We start from the raw sequence: 23405 nt of genomic DNA, 5'->3' as shown, positions 1-23405 counted from the left end.
CCGTTGTGCAGCACTTACAACGCTAGCGTCGGTACGTCGGCCCGACACACTGCGATGGGCCGAGTACGACGCAAGTGTGAAAGTAGCCTTAGGCTTCTTTCACACTTGCGTCGGTACGGGGCGGTCGCAATGCGTCAGCCCGATGCACGTTGTGAAAATTGTGCACAACGAGGGCAGTGGATGCAGTTTTTCAACGCATCCGCTGCCCAGTCTATGTCTTGGGGAGGAGGGGGCAGAGTTACGGCCACACATGCGCGGAAATGGCGGACGGGACGTACAAAAAAAAGGTTACATTGAACTTTTTTTGTGACGACGGTCCGCCAAAACACAACGGAACCAGTGCACGATGGACGCGACGTGTGGCCATCCGTCGGTAATACAAGTCTATGGGCAAAAAAGGCATCCTGTGGGCACATTTGCAGGATCCGTTTTTTGTCCAAAACGACGGATTGTGACGGATGCCACACGACGCAAGTGTGAAAGTAGCCTTAGGGTTAGGGTTGGGGCTAAAGTTAGGGCTAGGGTTAGGGTTAAATTTAGGGTTAGGATTGGGGCTAAAGTTAGGGTTAGGGCTAGGGTTGGGGCTAAAATTAGGGTTAGGGTTAGGGTTGGGGCTAAAGTTAGGGATAGAGTTGGGATTAGGGTTAGGGTTTGGATTAGGGTTGGTATTAGGGTTACGGTTGGGATTAGGGTTACGTTTGGGATTAGGGTTGGGATTAGGGTTAGGGTTGGGATTAGGGTTAAGGTTAGGGTTGGGATTAGGGTTAGGGGTGTATTGGGATTAGGGTTAGGTTTGAGGTTAGGGTTGAGATTAGGGTTAGGGGTGTGTTGGATTTAGGGTTTTGATTAGGGTTATGGTTAGAGTTGAGATTAGGGCTGTTTTGGGGTTAGGGTTGTGATTATCGTTAGGGTTGTGATTAGGATTATGGACCGGGTTGAGATTAGGGTTAGGGGTGTGTTGGAGTTAGGGTTGGAGTTAGAATTGGGGGGTTTCCACTGTTTAGGTACATCAGGGGGTCTCCAAACACGACAGACAATTTTGCACTAAAAAAGTCAAATGGTGCTCCCTCCCTTCTGAGCTCTGCCGTGTGCCCAAACAGTGGTTTACCCCCACATATGGGGCATCAGCGTACTCGGGATAAATTGGACAACAACTTTTGGGGTCCAATTTCTCCTGTTACCCTTGTGAAAATAAAAACTTGGGAGCTAAAAATCTTTTTTGTGGGAAAAAAATATTTTTTATTTTCACTACTCTGCATTATAAACTTCTGTGAAGCACTTGAGCATTCAAAGTTCTCACCACATATCTAGATAAGTTCCTTAGGGGGTCTAGTGTCCAAAATTTGGTCACTTGTGGGGGGTTTCTACTGTTTAGGTACATCAGGGGCTCTGCAAACGCAACATAACACCCACAGACAATTCTATCAAAGTCTGAATTCCAAAATGGCGCTCCTTCTCTTCCGAGCTCTGCCATGTGCCCAAACAGTGGTTTACCCCCACATATTGGGTACCAGCATACTCAGGACAAATTGGACAACAACTTTTGGGGTCCAATTTCTCTTGTTACCCTTGTGAAAATAAAAATTTGGGGGCTAAAAAATCTTTTTTGTGGGAAAAAAATATATTTTTTATTTTCACTACTCTGCATTATAAACTTCTGTGAAGCACTTGGGCATTCAAAGTTCTCACCACATATCTAGATAAGTTCCTGGGGGGGTCTATTTTCCAAAATGGGGTCACTTGGGGGTTTCTACTGTTTAGGTACATTAGGGGTCTGCAAACGCAACATAACGCCAGCAGACAATTCTATCAAAGTCTGCATTCCAAAACGGCGCTCCTTCCCTTCCGAGCTCAGCCATGCGCCCAAACAGTGGTTTACCCCCACATATGGGGTACCAGCATACTCAGGACAAATTGGACAACAACTTTTGGGGTCCAATTTCTCTTGTTACCCTTGTGAAAATAAAAACTTGGGGGCTAAAAAATCTTTTTTGTTAAAAAAAAAATATTTTTTATTTTTACGACTCTGCATTATAAACTTCTGTGATGCACTTGGGCATTCAAAGTTCTCACTACACATCTAGATAAGTTCCAAGGGGTGTCTAGTTTCCAAAATGGGGTCACGTTTGGGGGGTTTCTACTGTTTAGGCACATCAGGGGCTCTCCAAACGCGACATGGCGTCCGATCTCAATTCCAGTCAATTTTGCATTGAAAAGTCAAATGGCGCTCCTTTGCTTCCGAGCTCAGCCATGCGCCCAAACAGTGGTTTACCCCCACATATGGGGTGTCGGCGTACTCAGGACAAATTGTACAACAAGTTCTGGGGTCCATTTTCTCCTGTTACCCTTGGTAAAATAAAAATTTGGAGGCAAAAAGATCATTTTTGTAGAAAAAATGCGATTTTTTTATTTTCACGGCTCTACGTTATAAACTTCTGTGAAGCACCTGGGGGTTTAAAGTGCTCACCACACATCTAGATAAGTTCCTTAAGGGGTCTAGTTTCCAAAATGGTATCACTTGTGGGGGGTTTCCACTGTTTAGGCACATCAGGGGCTCTCCAAACGTGACATGGCGTCCGATCTCAATTCTAGCCAATTCTACATTGAAAAAGTAAAACGACACTCCTCCTCTTCCAAGCTCTGTGGTGCGCCCAAACAGTGGTTTACCCCCACATATGGGGTATCGACGTACTCAGGAGAAATTGCACAACAACTTTTGTGGTCTAATTTCTCCTGTTACTCTTGTGAAAATAAAAATTTGGGGGCAAAAAGATCATTTTTGTGAAAACAAATGTGATTTTTATTTTCACGGCTCTACGTTATAAACTTCTGTGAAGCACTTGGGGGTTCAAAGTGCTCACCACACATCTAGATAAGTTCCTTAAGGGGTCTAGTTTCCAAAATGGTGTCACTTGTGGGGGGTTTCCACTGTTTAGGCACATTAGGGGCTCTCCAAACGCGACATGGCGTCCGATCTCAATTCCAGCCAATTCTGCATTGAAACAGTCAAACGGCGCTCCTTCACTTCCAAGCTCTGCGGTGCGGCCAAACAGTGGTTTACCTCCACATATGGGGTATCAGTGTACTCAGGAGAAATTGCACAACAAAATTTGTGGTTAAATTTCTGTTTTTACACTTGTGAAAATTAAAAAAAATGGTTCTGAAGTAAAATGTTTGCAAAAAAAAGTTAAATGTTCATTTTTTTCTTCCACATTGTTTCAGTTCCTGTGAAGTACGTAAAGGGTTAATAAACTTCTTGAATGTGGTTTTGAGCAGCTTGAGGGGTGCAGTTTTTAGAATGGTGTCACACTTGGTTATTTTCTATCATATAGACCCCTCAAAATGACTTCAAAGGTGATGTGGTCCCTAAAAAAAACATGGTGTTGTAAAAATGAGAAATTGCTGGTCAACTTTTAACCCTTATAACTCCCTAACAAAAATAAATATTTGTTTCCAAAATTGTGCTGATGTAAAGTGGACATGTGGGAAATGTTATTTATTAACTATTTTTCGTGACATATCTCTCTGATTTAAGGGCATAAAAATACAACGTTTGAAAATTGCAAAATTTGAAACATTTTCGCCATATTTCCATTTTTTTCATACATAATTGCAAGTAATATCGAAGAAATGTTACCACTAACTTGAAGTACAATATGTCACAAAAAAACAATCTCAGAATCAGCGGGATCCGATAAAGCGTTCCAGAGTTATAACCTCATAAAGTGACAGTGGTCAGAATTGTAAAAATTGGCTCGGTCATTAAGTACCAAGTTGGCTCTGTCACTAAGGGGTTAAAGGGAACCTGTCACCCCCAAAATCGAAGATGAGCTAAGCCCACCGGCATCAGGGGCTTTTCTTTAGCATTCTGGAATGATGTAGATAAGCCCCCGATGTATCCTGAAAGATGAGAAAAAGAGGTTAAATTATACTCACCCAGTGGCGGTCCCGCTGCGGTCCGGTCCGGGGCCTTCTATCTTCTTACGGTGACGTCCTCTTCTTGTCTTCACGCTGCGGCTCCGGCACAGGTGTACTTTGTCTGCCCTGTTGAGGGCAGAGCAAAGTACTGCAGTGCGCAGGTACCGGGCCTCTCTGACCTTTCCCGGTGCCTGTGCACTGCAGTACTTTGCTCTGCCCTCAACAGGTCAGACAAAGTACGCCTGCGCCGGAGCTGCAGCGTGAAGACAAGAAGAGGACGTCATCGTAAGAAAATAGGAGGCCCCGGACCGCGTCGCCCATCGGACCGCAGCAGGACTCCCCTGGGTGAGTATAATCTAATCTTTTTCTCATCTTTCAGGATACATCGGGGGCTTATCTACAGCATTACAGAATGCTGTAGATAAGCCCCTGATGCTGGTGGGCTTAGCTCATTTTCGATTTTGGGGGTGACAGGTTCCCTTTAAGCAAGGGGCACCACTAACCAAACAACCCCATGTAGATCTAGGAGTTCTCCAAATAAGTCAGGGACAAAGGTATTCAGAAGTACAAGTCAGGGTTAGGTTATAAAAAAAAAAATCTTAATCTCTGAAGATCCCCCAGAGCACCATCAAATCCATTATCATCAAATGGAAAGAACATGGTGCCACAACAGACCCACCTAGAGAGGGCCGCCCACCAACACTCTCAGTCTGGGAAAGGAGAACATTAATCAGAGAGGCAGCACAGAGACCAAACGTAACCCTGAAGGAGCTGCAAAGTTCTCAAGCAGAGACTGGAGTATCTGTGCATACGACCACAATAAGGTCTTTATGCATGATGCGACCATACAGCCTGTCAACTCATCCAGTAAACACTGAGCACCGTGTGCTCAGTGTCTTCCTGTGAACTCCTATTCTCTGTCTGAGTGCAACGCGAGCGCGAGAAAGTTCTGCTTGCGGTGCCATTAGACACTTCATGTACTGTGTACTGTAAAATCACTTCAGCAACCGACAGGATAGGAGAGATGGATTACATACAGTAAATACTGTACATATAGAATAGGTAGATATATAGATGTCAGTGACACATACAACAGTGTGCTCCGTTTACTGTCACATATTTAATAAAAGGCTATTTTTTTCAGAAAATTAATGTGGGCTCCAATGCAATTTACGTAACGAGCAGAGGGAAAGCCAACGACTGGGGGCAGATGTTGATAGCCTGGGAAGGGGGTAATACCAATGGAGCTTCACAGGCTATTAATATCAGCTCACAGCTGTATACTTAGCCTTTACTGGCTATTAAAATGGGGACCCTAAAAAAATTACGTAGGGTCATCCTATCTATTTATTGTCTAAGGGTCACTTCCGTCTTTCTGTCTGTCTTTCTGTCTGTCACGGATATTCATTGGTCGCGGCCTCTGTCTGTCATGGAAATCCAAGTCGCTGATTGGTCGCGGCAAAACGGCCCCGACCAATCAGCGACGGGCACAGTCCGGCAGCAAAATGGCCGCTCCTTCCTCCCCGCAGTCAGTGCCCGATCCATACTCCCCTCCAGTCAGCGCTCACACAGGGTTAATGGCAGCGGTAACGGACCGCGTTATGCCGCAGTGTAACACACTCCGTTACCGCTGCTATTAACCCTGTGTGACCAACTTTTTACTATTTATGCTGCCTATGCGGCATCAATAGTTAAAAGATCTAATGTTAAAAATAATAAAAAAAATAAAAAATCGTTATATACTCACCGTCCGTCGGCCCCTCGGATCCAGAACCGGCCTTTCTTGCTCCTCGCGACACTCCGGTGACCGCTCCATGCATTGCGGTCTCGCGAGATGATGACGTTGCGGTCTTGCGAGACCGCTACGTCATCATCTCGCGAGACCGCAATGCACTCTTGGGACCGGAGCACGGAAGGAGCGTCGGTAACCGCATCGCCTGGATCCGGGGCCAACGGAAGGTGAGTATAGAACTATTTTTTATTTTAATTATTTTTTTTAACAGGGATATGATGCCCACATTGCTATATATTGCGTGGGCTGTGCAATATACTACGTGGGCTGTGCAATATAATACGTGGGCTGTGCAATATAATACGTGGGCTGTGCAATATACTACGTGGGCTGTGCAATATAATACGTGGGCTGTGCAATGTACAACGTGGGCTGTGCTATATACTGCGTGGGCTGTGCAATATACTAAAAGTGGGCTGTGCAATATACTATGTGGGCTGTGCAATATACTACGTGGGATGTGCAATATACTACGTGGGCTGTACTATATACTACGTGGGCTGTGCAATATACTACGTGGGCTGTGCAATGTACTACATGGGCTGTGCAATATACTACGTGGGCTGTGTTATACACTACGTGGGCTGTTATACACTACGTGGGCTGTGTTATACACTACGTGGACTGTGTTATACACTACGTGGCCTGTGTTATACACTATGTGGCCTGTGTTATACACTATGTGGGCTGTGCTATACACTATGTGGGCTGTGTTATACACTATGTGGGCTGTGTTATATACTACGTGAGCTATGTTATATGCTACGTGGGCTGTTATAAACTACGTGGCTGTGTTATATGCTATGTGGGCTGTTATACACTCCATGGGCTGTGCTATATACTATGTGGCTGTGCTATATACTCCATGGGCTGTGTTGTATACTATGTGGGCTGTGCTATATACTACCTGGCTGTGCTATATACTCCGTGGGCTGTGCTATATACTCCATGGGCTGTGCTGTATACTACGTGGCTGTGCTATATACTCCATGGGCTGTGCTATATACTCCATGGGCTGTGCTATATACTACCTGGCTGTGGTATATACTCCGTGGGCTGTGCTATATACTCCGTGGGCTGTGCCATATACTACGTGGCTGTGCTATATACTACGTGGCTGTGCTATATACTACGTGGCTGTGATATATACTACATGGCTGTGCTATATACTATGTGGCTGTGCAATATACTACGTGGCTGTGCTATTTACTACGTGGGCTGTTATATACTACATGGCTGGCCACGAACAATCAGCGACAGGCGCAGTCCTGTGTATTCAATGTATTATTCTAAAGTCTTCATAAATAAACTACATACATATTCTAGAATACCCGATGCGTTAGAATCGGGCTACCATCTAGTAATTAATAACCAGCAAAGGCTATGCAGACAGCTGTGGGCTGATATTAATAGCTTAGGAAGGGGCCATGGATACTGGCCCCCCAGGCTAAAAATATCAGTTCTCACCCCCTCCAGAAAAGGCGCATCTTGTACATATTTGGCATCGCCACGTTCAGAATCGCCCAATCTATCAATATGAAAAAAGAACCCAATCGCTAAACAGTGTGACGAGAAAAAAATTCAAAACATTAGAATTATGTTTTTTCGGTCGCCGCTACATTGCAATAAAATGCAATAACAGGCGATCAAAAGATCATATCTGCACCAAAATGGTATCATTAAAAATGTCAGCTCGGTGCGCAAAAAAATAAGCCCTTAGTCAGCCCCAAATCATGATATATGTAGACACTACAGGTCTTGGAACATGGCGCCTTTGTTTTTGTTTGTTTTTAAATAATAAAGAACCTAGGCATGTTTTGTGTCCATGAACTCGTAATGACCTGGAGAATCACAATGGCAGGTCAGTTTTAGCATTTACTGAACATGGCTAAAAACCCCTAAAAACAACAAAGAATTGTGGAATTGCACTTTTTTTGCAATTTCACCACACTTGAATTTTTTTCCCGTTTTACAGTAAATGATATGGTAAAACCAATGGTGTTGTTCAAAAGTAGAACTTGTCCTGCAAAAAAAAAAAGCCCTCACATGGCCATATTGACAGAAAAGTAAAAAGTTATGGCTCTGGGAATGAGGGGAGCGAAAAACGCAAAAACAAAAATACCCCTCGGTCATGGGGTATGTGCTACTGACTTGCCTGTTGTGCAAGGTGCCGTTCTTCCTGGCACAGAGCAATCACATACCACTCCTGCCTGGGATTCGGCTGCCTCTGCTGATGCGAAGGGGCGAGACTTCTGAGTTAATTCCTCACTGCCTAACTGGGGGGGTCAGCTGTCAATCAGAAGTCCCACACCGTCGACAGAGCAGACTAGAAAAGGAGCCTCCGCTCTGTAGACGTGACATCAGCAGAGGCAGCTGAATTCCCGGCAGGAGCGGACTGTGACCGCTCTGAGCCAGGGAAGAACGGCACTGGGCACAGCAGGCAGGTAAGCTGCAATGACCTGCTAGTGCTGAGTTACATTTTCTGTTTTTTTGTAAAGTACCAGAGATCCCCTTAAATTAATTTCCATTCAATTCATGTTCCCTTGACTTGCATTGCGCTATGTTCAGTGAGACATGTTAGAAACTTGCCTGGACTTTTATAATGCTAGTTCACATGATTGATCCTCTGCGCATGTATTTGGTTATCCTAACATGGTCACTGGTGCATCCACGGGACGGATTTAAATAAAATAGTAATGTGATCAATGTACACCACTTCAGTGGAAGTGGAGGAAAACAGCGCAGGAGTGCTTTACACGACCCACAAGTGAAAAGTGGAATAATTTGTATGTACATTACAAAGTGTCCACAACAGTCAGGGATAGATGTTTAATTTTGGGAAATCCATTTAATGCTATGATTTAAAGGTGTCAGAACACCAGATGAATGGGGCCCGTGCTGCCCTGGTCTACAATGGGCTTGAGAGCATTGAATTAGACCATGGGACAATGAAGGAATGAATTACGTTTTTTTACGTGATCTAGGTGCATGTATGCGAGTTAGAGATTGTCCTAGGATGCACTAGAAGAATAAAATCTGACAGAGGCAGTGTGGTGTTCTGAACTATGTTCTACTTGGAAATCTTGGGTTCTGGCATTCAAGTAGCTCCTACCATACCTTAGCATAGACCACCTTTCGTAGCATCATACTGTCTTTTCTATGGGAAAGGTAGTTTACATTCATCACCACATTTCTCTTTTCCTGTGAATAAAGCGGTGGTCACGCATGAACACGACCACTTAATTCAATGGGGGTAAACTTGTTGGGGTCTTAGTGTTCGAAAAACCAACAATTATGGTACACATTATGCTGTGGATAGGTGATACACATTGTTCTTGGGATAACCAGTCAGTGGTTTCACTCTTTCACTTGATCTGCTCTTTATTTCCTGACTGGCATTTTGCATATACTGAAGCTGAAAATTAGTTCTTCGACTTCCCTTTTTTTCCAACCTGACTGCTGCATGCATATACGGTTATAACTGCCAGAGGTACTTCTGCAGCGCCCCCACTGCCGCAGGGCCGAGGGGTACCTGGTACCGGGCCTCTGAGTCTCTGCTCTGGGGTTGTCACGGTGGCTAGACCCGGTCCGTGACCCTGCTGAGGGGCGCCCAATGAAAGGTGTGGATGGTGGTGGTAGTGCGGTGCAGTGCTGGTCACAGTAAATAACGAGGACACCAGGTTGCAGTCTCTTTACCTCTTTACTGAAGGCTTCAGGGTCCTCAGTCCGGAATACGGTTAACCGGGCTGCGCAAGTCCGGCCGGTCCAATGGCACCTCCAGAGTTCCCTTCACAGGTGGAAATCTGTGCCTACCTTCTAGCGCTTGTGTGTTGTGGTCCTCCCCTGCTGTGCTTACGGGATAGTCTCCACAACTGTTGTGTCTGTTTCTCGTGTTCCCTCACAACTCGATTCTGATGTTCTTCTCCGTCCCCCAGATGATATGGCTAGGACGCACCCGTATGACGGGTAGGCTCGGAGCTCTTCCGGGACCCTAGTGTCGCCCCTCTCCACTGGTTGCCCCCTATGTCTTCGTAGGTGATTAGTGTGAGACAGCCCGCTGTTGTGAATTCTGTTTGTGGGCTCCCCCGGTGGTGTTTTATGGTAGTGCCACTTATTTGCCTTCTTCTATCCTTGATCACCTGTTGACACCCATTAGGGGAGTTTCCTATTTAAGGCTGCTTGGCTGCTGGTCTGATGCCGGCCAACAATGTATCAGTAGCATTCTGTTGCATTCTCCTGCCTCAAGATCCTGTTCAGCTAAGTTGAATTTTGTTTCTAGTTTATGCTATTTTTGTCCAGCTATTTGCAATGTGACTCTCTGTAGCTGGAAGCTCTCGTGGACTGAAATTGCCACTCCAGTGGCATGAGTTGTCACTGGAGTTTTAAAGTAATTTCAGGATGGTGTTTTTGAGTAGTGTTTTGAAGTTGACCGTGAAGTGACTCTTTCCTGTACTTCTGCTATCTAGTAAGCGGACCTCACTGTGCTAAATCTGCTGTTCATCCTACGTATGTCTTTTCCTCTTGACTCACCGTCAATATCTGTGGGGGGCTGCTATCTCCTTTTGGGGTTCATCTCTGGAGGTAAGGCAGGCCTGTATATTCCTCTGATAGGGGTAGTTAGATCTCCGGCTGGCGCGTGGTGTCTAGGGCATCGTAGGAAACACTCCCCGGCTACTTCCAGTGTCGTGTCAGGTTCAGGTCACGGTCACTTTAGTTCCCATCACCCGAGAGCTAGTCCGTTGTTATTTTGATTTCCCTGCCATTGGGAAAATCATAACAGTTTGGCCGGCCCACATGTGTTTAAACTATGCACTAAAGCAGGAAAGGATATGAAAAGGTTTTTTTTTTCCTTCTGTGTTTGGAAAGTGCACCTTAGTGCTTATTTGTACTCCTTGCTTAAACTGCAGTCTTCAGCCTTTTTTTTTTTTCCTCTCCTCTTAATCTCTGAATGGCTTTGGTTACACCTGTTTGAATCATGGATCCACAGAGTTTGGTTGCAGGTCTGAATAACCTGGCTACAAAGGTCCAGAACTTACAAGATTTTGTTATACGTGCTCCAATGTCTGAACCTAAGATCCCTATGCCTGAATTTTTTACCGGAGACAGATCCTGTTTTTTGAATTTCAGAGAGAATTGTAAATTGTTTTTGTCTCTGAAATCTCACTCTGCTGGTGATCCGGCGCAACAGGTTAAAATTGTTATTTCTCTATTGCGGGGTGACCCACAAAGTTGGGCATTTGCATTGTCGCCAGGGGATCCTGCGTTATTAAATGTAGATGCGTTTTTTCTGGCTTTGGGGTTGCTTTATGAAGAACCTAATTTAGAGATTTTGGCTGAGAAAGCCTTGATAGCTCTTTCCCAAGGGCAAGATGAAGCTGAGATATACTGCCAAAAATTTCGTAAATGGTCGGTGCTTACTAAATGGAATGAGTGCGCTCTAGCAGCTAATTTCAGAGAAGGTCTCTCTGATGCCGTGAAGGATGTCATGGTGGGGTTCCCTGTGCCTACAGGTCTGAATGATGCCATGAAATTGGCTATCCAGATTGATCGGCGTTTACGGGAGCGCAAATCTGTGCACCATATGGCGGTATCTTCTGAGCAAAAATCTGTGCACCATATGGCGGTATCTTTTGAGCATAAACCTGTGCACCATATGGCGGTATCTTCTGAGCAAAAACCTGTGCACCATATGGCGGTATCTTCTGAGCAAAAACCTGTGCATCATTTGGCGGTGACCTCTGAAAAGGCACCAGAGCATATGCAATGCGATAGTGTATTGTCTAGAGGCGAACGACAGAATTACAGGCGCAAAAATGGGTTGTGCTTCTATTGTGGAGATCCAGCTCATGTTATATCAGCATGCTCTAAACGCATAAAGAAGGTTGATAAAAAGGTTGATAAATCTTTTTCTATGGGTACCTTGCAGTCTAAATTTCTTTTGTCCGTGACATTGATTTGTACTTTATCATCTGTTACTGTGGATGCTTATGTGGATTCTGGCGCCGCTCTGAGTCTCATGGATTGGTCCTTTGCCAAGCGTTGTGGGTTTGATTTAGAGCCTCTGGAGGTTTCTATTCCCTTAAAGGGTATTGATTCTACACCTTTGGCTAGCAATAAACCACAATATTGGACACAAGTGACTATGCATCTTTCCCCAGACCATCAGGAGATTATTCGTTTCCTTGTGTTATATAATCTACATGACGTATTAGTACTTGGATTACCATGGTTACAAATTCATAATCCAGTCTTGGACTGGAGATCAATGTCTGTGCTGAGCTGGGGATGTCAGGGGATTCATGGGGATGCACCTTTGGTTCCCATTTCTTCATCTACTCCCTCTGAGATCCCAGCATTTCTGTCAGATTTTTATGATGTCTTTCAGGAGCCTAAAACTGATTCTCTCCCCCCTCACAGAGAGTGTGACTGCGCTATTGAGTTGATTCCCGGTAGTAAATTTCCTAAGGGTCGCTTGTTTAATTTGTCTGTACCTGAACATACTGCTATGCGGGAGTATATCAGAGAATCTTTGGAAAAGGGTCATATTCGCCCCTCTTTGTCTCCACTGGGGGCAGGGTTTTTCTTTGTGGGTAAAAAGGATGGTTCATTGAGACCTTGTATCGACTATCGACTTCTGAATAAGATTACAGTTAAATACCAGTACCCGTTACCTTTACTGACTGATCTTTTTGCTCGCATAAAGGGGGCGAAGTGGTTCACTAAGATCGATCTACGTGGTGCGTATAATTTGGTGCGGATTAAGCAGGGGGATGAGTGGAAGACCGCATTTAATACGCCTGAAGGCCATTTTGAGTATTTGGTAATGCCTTTCGGTCTCGCGAATGCCCCTTCCGTTTTTCAGTCCTTTATGCACGATATTTTCCGTGAATATCTGGATAAATTTATGATTGTGTATTTGGATGATATTTTGATTTTTTCGGAGGACTGGGAATCTCATGTTCAACAGGTCAGGAGAGTTTTTCAGGTTTTACGAGCTAATTCTCTATTTGTGAAGGGCTCAAAGTGTATTTTTGGGGTTCAGAGAATTTCCTTTTTGGGATATATTTTTTCCCCTTCATCTATGGAGATGGACCCTGTTAAGGTTCAGGCTATTTGTGATTGGATACAACCTACTTCTCTAAAGAGTCTTCAGAAATTCTTGGGATTTGCTAATTTCTATCGCCGATTCATAGCGGGTTTTTCTGCCATTGCTAAACCTTTGACTGATTTGACCAAGAAGGGTGCTGATGTTGCTAATTGGTCCTCTGCGGCTGTGGAGGCCTTTCGGGAGCTTAAGCGCCGCTTTTCTTCTGCTCCTGTGTTGCGCCAGCCTGATGTTTCGCTCCCGTTCCAGGTTGAAGTAGATGCTTCCGAGATCGGAGCAGGTGCAGTTTTGTCGCAGAAAGGTCCTGACTGCTCAGTGATGAGACCATGTGCGTTTTTCTCTCGAAAGTTTTCGCCCGCTGAGCGAAATTATGATGTTGGAAATCGGGAGCTCTTGGCCATGAAGTGGGCATTTGAGGAGTGGCGTCATTGGCTTGAGGGTGCTAGACACCAGGTGGTGGTCTTGACTGACCACAAAAATCTAATTTATCTTGAGTCAGCCAGGCGTCTGAATCCTAGACAGGCGCGCTGGTCGTTGTTTTTCTCTCGATTTAACTTTGTGGTTTCATATCTGCCTGGGTCTAAGAATGTGAGGGCGGATGCCCTCTCTAGGAGTTTTGAGCCTGACTCGCCTGGTGATTCCGAACCTACTGGCATCCTGAAGGATGGGGTGATATTGTCAGCTGTCTCCCCAGACCTGCGGCGCTCTTTGCAGGAGTTTCAGGTGGATAGGCCTGATCGCTGTCCGCCTGGTAGACTGTTTGTCCCTGATGACTGGACCAGTAGAGTTATTTCGGAGGTTCACTCTTCCGCGTTGGCAGGTCATCCTGGAATTTTTGGCACCAGGGATCTGGTGTCTAGGTCCTTCTGGTGGCCTTCCTTGTCTCGAGATGTACGTATTTTTGTGCAGTCTTGTGATGTTTGTGCTCGGGCTAAGCCCTGCTGTTCCCGGGCCAGCGGGTTGTTGTTGCCCTTGCCTATTCCTAAGAGGCCTTGGACGCACATCTCTATGGACTTTATTTCTGACCTTCCTGTTTCTCGTAGGATGTCCGTCATCTGGGTGGTGTGTGACCGTTTTTCCAAGATGGTTCACTTGGTACCTTTGCCCAAATTGCCCTCCTCCTCTGAGCTGGTCCCTCTATTTTTTCAGAATGTTGTGCGTTTGCATGGTATTCCTGAGAATATAGTGTCTGACAGGGGTACTCAGTTTGTGTCTAGATTTTGGCGGCCGTTCTGTGCCAGGATGGGCATCGACTTGTCTTTTTCGTCTGCATTCCATCCTCAGACTAATGGCCAGACTGAGCGTACTAATCAGACCTTGGAGACTTACTTGAGGTGTTTTGTGTCCGCTGATCAGGACGATTGGCTTGATTTTTTGCCATTGGCAGAGTTTGCCCTTAACAATCGGGCCAGTTCTGCCACTTTGGTTTCTCCATTTTTTTGTAATTCAGGGTTTCACCCTCGCTTTTCGTCCGGTCAATTGGAGTCTTCGGATTGTCCTGGAGTAGATGCTGTGGTTGATAGAATGCATCAGATTTGGGGACAGGTTGTGGACAATCTGAAGTTGTCCCAGGAGAAGACTCAACAGTTCACTAATCGTCATCGGCGTGTCGGTCCTCGTCTTTGTGTTGGGGACCTGGTTTGGTTGTCTTCTCGATTTGTTCCTATGAAGGTCTCGTCTCCTAAATTTAAGCCTCGGTTTATCGGCCCTTATAGGATTCTGGAGGCTCTCAATCCTGTGTCCTTTCGTTTGGACCTCCCAGCATCTTTTACTATTCATAATGTTTTTCATCGGTCATTGTTGCGGAGGTATGAGGTGCCGGTTGTTCCGTCTGCTGATCCTCCTGCTCCTGTGCTGGTTGAGGGTGAGTTGGAGTATGTGGTGGAAAAGATCTTGGACTCCCGTGTTTCCAGACGGAAACTTCAGTATCTGGTTAAGTGGAAAGGCTATGGTCAGGAGGATAATTCTTGGGTGACAGCATCTGATGTTCATGCTCCTGATTTGGTTCGTGCATTTCATAGTGCTCATCCAGTTCGCCCTGGTGGTTCTGGTGAGGGTTCGGTGCCCCCTCCTTAAGGGGGGGGTACTGTTGTGAATTCTGTTTGTGGGCTCCCCCGGTGGTGTTTTATGGTAGTGCCACTTATTTGCCTTCTTCTATCCTTGATCACCTGTTGACACCCATTAGGGGAGTTTCCTATTTAAGGCTGCTTGGCTGCTGGTCTGATGCCGGCCAACAATGTATCAGTAGCATTCTGTTGCATTCTCCTGCCTCAAGATCCTGTTCAGCTAAGTTGAATTTTGTTTCTAGTTTATGCTATTTTTGTCCAGCTATTTGCAATGTGACTCTCTGTAGCTGGAAGCTCTCGTGGACTGAAATTGCCACTCCAGTGGCATGAGTTGTCACTGGAGTTTTAAAGTAATTTCAGGATGGTGTTTTTGAGTAGTGTTTTGAAGTTGACCGTGAAGTGACTCTTTCCTGTACTTCTGCTATCTAGTAAGCGGACCTCACTGTGCTAAATCTGCTGTTCATCCTACGTATGTCTTTTCCTCTTGACTCACCGTCAATATCTGTGGGGGGCTGCTATCTCCTTTTGGGGTTCATCTCTGGAGGTAAGGCAGGCCTGTATATTCCTCTGATAGGGGTAGTTAGATCTCCGGCTGGCGCGTGGTGTCTAGGGCATCGTAGGAAACACTCCCCGGCTACTTCCAGTGTCGTGTCAGGTTCAGGTCACGGTCACTTTAGTTCCCATCACCCGAGAGCTAGTCCATTGTTATTTTGATTTCCCTGCCATTGGGAAAATCATAACAGCCCGCCTATAGCTGACTGTCCTGCCGTAGGTTTGAAGTACTGCTTGGAGCCTAGTACCTCCTCGGCGTTCCGGCCACCGGCTACGCGCCTCAGTAGGATGTTGCCTCGTCTTACAGCACGACTCCTACTGGTATTTCTCCTTGTTGCGTTGATCTCGTTTCTCACTCAGCACAATACACCTCGCTTCTTGTCCTTTCTTAGGGTACTGCCGCGATCAGGTGCAGGCGCGGTCCCGTAACGTTCTCTCTGTTCGCTAGGCCTCTGTCAGGATCCCACCCCTGACAGGGACCCCTCTGAGTCTCTCCCCGCAACACCCCAACACCCTCTGCCACAGGATGTTGCCTGTTCAATCCCCAGTCAGCTTCTCTCTAACTTCCTATCCAACCCCCAGTTTTACCAGATTGTGAGGAGTGGCCTAATACATAGCACCCTTAGCTCCCCCTGGAGGCCAGACTGTGAAGTGTATTGGTGTCTGTGATACCTGGTCAGGTGAACTCCTTCAGTGCCATCAGACGTACCATAGCCCCCCTTAGCGGCGGAGCATCAGTACTGCAACGACCAGGACTCTGGGGCGCTGCACTCCCCCCCCCGGTTAAATCCAGTACTCCTGGACTGGGAAGAAAACAACAATACATGTCAGCAAAAAGACATACAATTTTGAAAACGCAATAACAATAAGCAAATTTGACCAGAGCTTCCCTTTATGGGAGGTGAGGACACTTGAACGTTACAAACATGGTTAAATACTTTAAATAACATACTATAAATAGCTTTTCTTACCCAACCGGGTATTCTACTAAGTGCAAATTTCTGAACAATAATTTAACTTTGCCTTTAAGGACGTACACGCTGAATCCACTAAAGACCTTCTTATAAAACATTATAAGGCTAATCAACTTTTTCTTCATTTTCCATCTTTACATCTGCAGGACCGCCTGTTTATCTGCCCCAGGCCTACTGCCTCTCGTTCTGTTGCAGGACCGCCCCTTTCCGCCCGGGCCTACTGCCTTTCTGCTACTATACACAGTATAGAACGTATCATCCATCTCTCAGTTCAAGATCTCTGAGCCATCTCTATATGGCTCCTAGGAGGACTCACTAACCAACCCCACCTGGGTTCACTTCCTGTCCTCATTCTCTGACACATCATTAAACATTTCTTACTATCAACTGTCTGACTACATATAACTTTACATGTAAGCATCATCACTATTTCTCTTTTAAAGCATCATCATTCTTTAAGTGCTATTGATGAACGTTCCCTTTAAGAAGGAACCAAGTCTCTATGAGGTAGTGCAACTTCTCAAGCTGCAAGTCCGTACGCAGCAAGGACTCCGGTACTGCTTCCAGGAACAGTTTCTTCGCAAAGAGTCCTTTCTTTTATAAAACCAGTAGAAGGTGCAAACTATTTACAAGGAGTTTGTAATCATGCAGTGTTCATGATCCAGCAGTCTTTTCCAAATAGGGGGTTAAAAGGAGCAGAAAGGGAAAACAAAAACAAAAATAAAAGCAATAGGGGTTCCGGTTAAACAAAGGGATCCCTTTAAGAATAACCCTAGTCGGGTTTAAAGCAGCAAAGAGCAGGGAAACAAACAGTTAACTATTTACATATCCATGGCATCGAGGTTTACTCTCGCTCTGGCGGCCGTAGCTCCGCATAGACCTCGCTCGGCAAGCTCATCGGCGAGATCGGGGCCTTTAAGAAGTGCTCCATACCCGTGGCCCGATCCCAGGGTGTAAGGCGCCGGAGTCTATAGGTCCCAGGGAGAGGGGGTACCGCGACGGGGCCTATCAGCAGGTCCTCTGCTGGCGGGGCAGGGTCGTTCTTCATACCTGCTTCAGATGCGGTCCCTCCGGTGCCGATTTGCTGCGTCTCCGCTAGGATCGGGAACGCTGGTTGCAGGGCCTTGCGCTGCGGCGCTGTCCTCTCCGTTTGCAGCACCTCGCTTTCCGGAAGGGCCTTGCTTTCTGGCTTCGGAGTGCTGGAACTTCTTTCTGGCTCCGGACCAGATGAGGCTGCCGACAGATGTCTGGCGAGGCACCCGATGTTGGTCTTCTTCCACCCGGCCTCAGTGCTGAGCTGCGTCTGCAGGAGTTGGTGGATCAGCTCGTCCGCTCCGGTCTGCAGGAGGTCACCATCAACTGTGGAGGTCTGGCTGCGGTGCCTCTCCGGGTAGCTGGGGGAGTCCTCGGCTCCGACCCCACGCTCCGGCTCCTGGCGGCTGGCCATGGCGTCCTCCATGTCGCTGACTTCTTCTTCCTGGTCCTTTTCCCGCTCTCTCCTTCGTGAGCGGTTTCGTTTTCTCTGTCTCCGCCCACCATTGAGAATCAGGAGGCAGATCTCGGCTGCTGACGGACACGTCCTCAAGGTACAGAAATATTTAGACTGGGCGGCCATTGTCTTTCGCGCTCTCCAGCTCATCTACGCCCACTCCACGCCCTTCTTCTTCTCCTGTGCTCTTCTTAGCGCTGTAATGGCGGCGGTTTTGGCGGGAACTTCTGGCGGCAAGTGGCAATACACAGTCTTTGCAATAAGTCACAGTCCAAGCACAATAAATCACAATTCCAAGGCACACATGACCTGATTCTTCAGGCTTCAGTAGATCCTAATGTAATGTACGAAAATACACCAGCGCTGCCTGGCTAGAATCACTGAGCTGCAGGAACCAAGACAGCAAGGGGCTGATACTGTCAGTGGGGAAATGCAATAAATAAAAACAAATGGATCCGCGCTAAAGTGATAAACAAATAATCAAGGATATAGATGATATTATATAATATAGTCCCTAAAAAATACTAGGCTGTGTACCTATCCAATGTATAGATGAAAAACGAGACCACAAGGGTGTGGATGTAAGGCCCCCCAACACCACACACAAACCGCTATAGGGCAACCTAGATGCGATACAGAATTGGACCTGAAACAAAGCTGGAAATGTGCCCAGAAAATCTGTACCGATGACACTGCAGACTCACCGTGATGTAGTGGCAACTCAGTGTAGAGTGAAGGATGCGGTCCGGATTGGGTGGCGGGATGGGTCCGGTAGGTGTGCAGGCAGGCGGGCAGGCGAGCAGGAAAGGAAACCGCAGAGTGGCATGTGCTGCGGAGGCTACGTAGAGCCAGGGACAGCTCCGGCCGGTAGCGTCCCTGGATACGAGCGCGAAAGAACAGGGGGGGGGAGGAGCTCGCTGGCACAGGGCTCAGCGTGTGACGTCACTGAGCTGGAGAAAGGTACGGGGAACCACAGGGACCAAACGACCAACGCGTTTCGAAGGGACAACTTCCTTCTTCATCAGGGTTACCTGTCCCTGAAAAGTGCCCCGATATATAACCTCCCGAACTGTCAATCACAATACAATACAAAGCCCGCCCGCATAGCCTGTAGCTGGGAAGATACCATGTGAGGAAAACCGGCCCTAGAGTACTAAGTATGGCCAAAAAGCAGCCATATATAAAAGAGGGGATATATATCTCTCATATGAGTACACAGAGATTACGAGCTGTATGGCGAGAATCTAACTGGGTTTAATTTATTGATATAATTGTTGGAATGGATGGAACTCCTGCAGTGAACCAAACAGAAAATATAAAAATTAACTTTTAATACATGTTTAGTTAAAATTGATGGTAAAAACGGCAATAGGTAAACGCTAATAAAATCAAAATGATAATAATAAAATAAATAGATGAATAATAAATAAATACATAAAAGAAGGGCAAGTGGGATCCCTGCCTTTCGGGATAGAATTGAATAAAACAAAGGAATATCCGGGGTATTATTGAACTATCCCAAGAATAATAAAAGAGGAAAAGGGATTGGGATAGGGGAAGGGAAGTATTAAAAGGCGAATATTTCAAGTCCATGGTTAAGACCTTTGGGGGCCAGACTGTTGAGGGAGAAAATCCACTGGGATTCGGCCCTTGACATAGCTTTTATTAAGTTGCCCCCTCTTAAGTTAGGTTTCACCTTTTGGATACCCCAAAAAGCAATGCCCCTGGTGGATTTGTCATGTTTCTCACTAAAATGACGAGAAAGTGGGTGGCCCATGAACCCCTTCTGGATGTTCATAAAGTGTTCTTTAACCCGGACCATCATGGGCCTCTTAGTGCGACCCACATAAAGTTTTTTGCATGGGCACTCGATGGCATATATAACTCTGGAGGTAGAGCACGTGATGTTGTCCCTGATATAATATACGTTATTATCGTCCAAATCAGTGAAAGTGGAACGGCGTGTTTTTGGAAAGGATGCATGCCGGCACCCATAGCAAAATCCACAGGGTATGAATCCTATCTTACTGTTGGCAGTAACCTTCATTGCTGGTTGGTGCTTGCATGCCTGTTTCGTGGTAGGGGCTATAATGCTGCCCAGAGATTTAGCCTTTTTAAATATAAATCTCGGTACGGGTGGCAAAAGTTCACCTATAACCTTGTCCCCTTGAAGTACAGACCAGTGTTTATGAATAATGGACCTGAATTTGGTATGCCCAGCATGGAATTGGGTGATGAATGGCAATTGACGGATTTGATCCTGGATGTTAATAGGTTGATTGGGGAGTTTTTCTCTGTACAACAGAGCATCCCTAGGTGTCTCCATAATGTTCTGTTTGGCCTGTTCCAATAGTGCATTAGGGTAACCCTTATCCAGAAATTGCTGGGTGAGAAAATCAGAATCCTTGCTGTAGTCCTCCAAGGTGGTACAATTGCGCCTGATTCTTGTGTACTGGCCTTTGGGGATATTTGCGAGCCAAACTGGAAGATGGCAGCTGGTCATCCCAATAAAACTGTTGGAGTCCACCTCTTTGCGGTAACACTTCGTAAATATCGATTTATTTTACAGCATAACTACTTTTGGTATGAAGATGACTTCTTCCTGCAAACCTGTGGCACTGCCATGGGCACACGGTTTGCCCCCGCATATGCCAATCTGTTTGTAGCCAAGTGGGAGGAGTCATGCATTTTTCCATCTGGCAACCTCCGCGCTGGCCTGGTTCTTTGGCGTCGCTTCATTGACGACGTGCTTTTTGTCTGGAATGGCCCCAAGGTCGAGCTGGATTCGTTCATATCAAGTTTAAACAATAACACCTTTGGGTTGGAGTTCACACCCACAATCAGCAATACAAGCATCAACTTCCTGGACCTCAATATTTATATAAAGAGTGACCAGATATTTACGAAGTGTTACCGCAAAGAGGTGGACTCCAACAGTTTTATTGGGATGACCAGCTGCCATCTTCCAGTTTGGCTCGCAAATATCCCCAAAGGCCAGTACGCAAGAATCAGGCGCAATTGTACCACCTTGGAGGACTACAGCAAGGATTCTGATTTTCTCACCCAGCAATTTCTGGATAAGGGTTACCCTAATGCACTATTGGAACAGGCCAAACAGAACATTATGGAGACACCTAGGGATGCTCTGTTGTACAGAGAAAAACTCCCCAATCAACCTATTAACATCCAGGATCAAATCCGTCAATTGCCATTCATCACCCAATTCCATGCTGGGCATACCAAATTCAGGTCCATTATTCATAAACACTGGTCTGTACTTCAAGGGGACAAGGTTATAGGTGAACTTTTGCCACCCGTCCCGAGATTTATATTTAAAAAGGCTAAATCTCTGGGCAGCATTATAGCCCCTACCACGAAACAGGCATGCAAGCACCAACCAGCAATGAAGGTTACTGCCAACAGTAAGATAGGATTCATACCCTGTGGATTTTGCTATGGGTGCCGGCATGCATCCTTTCCAAAAACACGCCGTTCCACTTTCACTGATTTGCACGATAATAACGTATATTATATCAGGGACAACATCACGTGCTCTACCTCCAGAGTTATATATGCCATCGAGTGCCCATGCAAAAAACTTTATGTGGGTCGCACTAAGAGGCCCATGATGGTCCGGGTTAAAGAACACTTTATGAACATCCAGAAGGGGTTCATGGGCCAACCACTTTCTCGTCATTTTAGTGAGAAACATGACAAATCCACCAGGGGCATTGCTTTTTGGGGTATCCAAAAGGTGAAACCTAACTTAAGAGGGGGCAACTTAATAAAAGCTATGTCAAGGGCCGAATCCCAGTGGATTTTCTCCCTCAACAGTCTGGCCCCCAAAGGTCTTAACCATGGACTTGAAATATTCGCCTTTTAATACTTCCCTTCCCCTATCCCAATCCCTTTTCCTCTTTTATTATTCTTGGGATAGTTCAATAATACCCCGGATATTCCTTTGTTTTATTCAATTCTATCCCGAAAGGCAGGGATCCCACTTGCCCTTCTTTTATGTATTTATTTATTATTCATCTATTTATTTTATTATTATCATTTTGATTTTATTAGCGTTTACCTATTGCCGTTTTTACCATCAATTTTAACTAAACATGTATTAAAAGTTAATTTTTATATTTTCTGTTTGGTTCACTGCAGGAGTTCCATCCATTCCAACAATTATATCAATAAATTAAACCCAGTTATATTCTCGCCATACAGCTCGTAATCTCTGTGTACTCATATGAGAGATATATATCCCCTCTTTTATATATGGCTGCTTTTTGGCCATACTTAGTACTCTGGGGCCGGTTTTCCTCACATGGTATCTTCCCAGCTACAGGCTATGCGGGCGGGCTTTGTATTGTATTGTGATTGACAGTTCGGGAGGTTATATATCGGGGCACTTTTCAGGGACAGGTAACCCTGATGAAGAAGGAAGTTGTCCCTTCGAAACGCGTTGGTCGTTTGGTCCCTGTGGTTCCCCGTACCTTTCTCCAGCTCAGTGACGTCACACGCTGAGCCCTGTGCCAGCGAGCTCCTCCCCCCCCTGTTCTTTCGCGCTCGTATCCAGGGACGCTACCGGCCGGAGCTGTCCCTGGCTCTACGTAGCCTCCGCAGCACATGCCACTCTGCGGTTTCCTTTCCTGCTCGCCTGCCCGCCTGCCTGCACACCTACCGGACCCATCCCGCCACCCAATCCGGACCGCATCATTCACTCTACACTGAGTTGCCACTACATCACGGTGAGTCTGCAGTGTCATCGGTACAGATTTTCTGGGCACATTTCCCCCTGAGGAAGCGGCAACACGGCGAACGCGAAACGTGCGTTGGGGTACGGCACCAGGACGCAGACTGGGCACTCTGCTGAACATGGGTAATTAAACATATCCATTCCTCTTACTTTTTTTTTCCTTTTGGATTTGTTATGATTAGTATGGACTGAGCGCATGGTACTTTATGGCTTTTACTTGTATAGCCTTTTAAGTATTGATATTTATACCATGTGCTAAATGTGAACCTCATGACATAAGGGGAGAGTTTTGGATAACCCTATTGATTGGATATACCTGTTGTCCTATCTGCATACCTGGTTCTTGGTTGCACCCAGGAATTGGTCACTGTGCACAAAACTATTTACTATATTATTTATGTAATTTTTGTTATTATTGTTTAAAAATCAATAAACCTTCTTTATATTAATCTGGGATAATTTTGACTCATTTTTCTCCTGTTTTTATAACATTTCCAGCTTTGTTTCAGGTCCAATTCTGTATCGCATCTAGGTTGCCCTATAGCGGTTTGTGTGTGGTGTTGGGGGGCCTTACATCCACACCCTTGTGGTCTCGTTTTTCATCTATACATTGGATAGGTACACAGCCTAGTATTTTTTAGGGACTATATTATATAATATAATCTATATCCTTGATTATTTGTTTATCACTTTAGCGCGGATCCATTTGTTTTTATTTATTTCAGTAGATCCTGTTCGTGACGCCAAGTTTGCAGC

The sequence above is a fragment of the Ranitomeya variabilis genome, chromosome 2, assembly GCF_051348905.1.
Source record: "Ranitomeya variabilis isolate aRanVar5 chromosome 2, aRanVar5.hap1, whole genome shotgun sequence".
In the NCBI taxonomy this organism is placed as follows: domain Eukaryota; kingdom Metazoa; phylum Chordata; class Amphibia; order Anura; family Dendrobatidae; genus Ranitomeya; species Ranitomeya variabilis.
Note: the sequence above shows the minus strand (reverse complement) of the source record.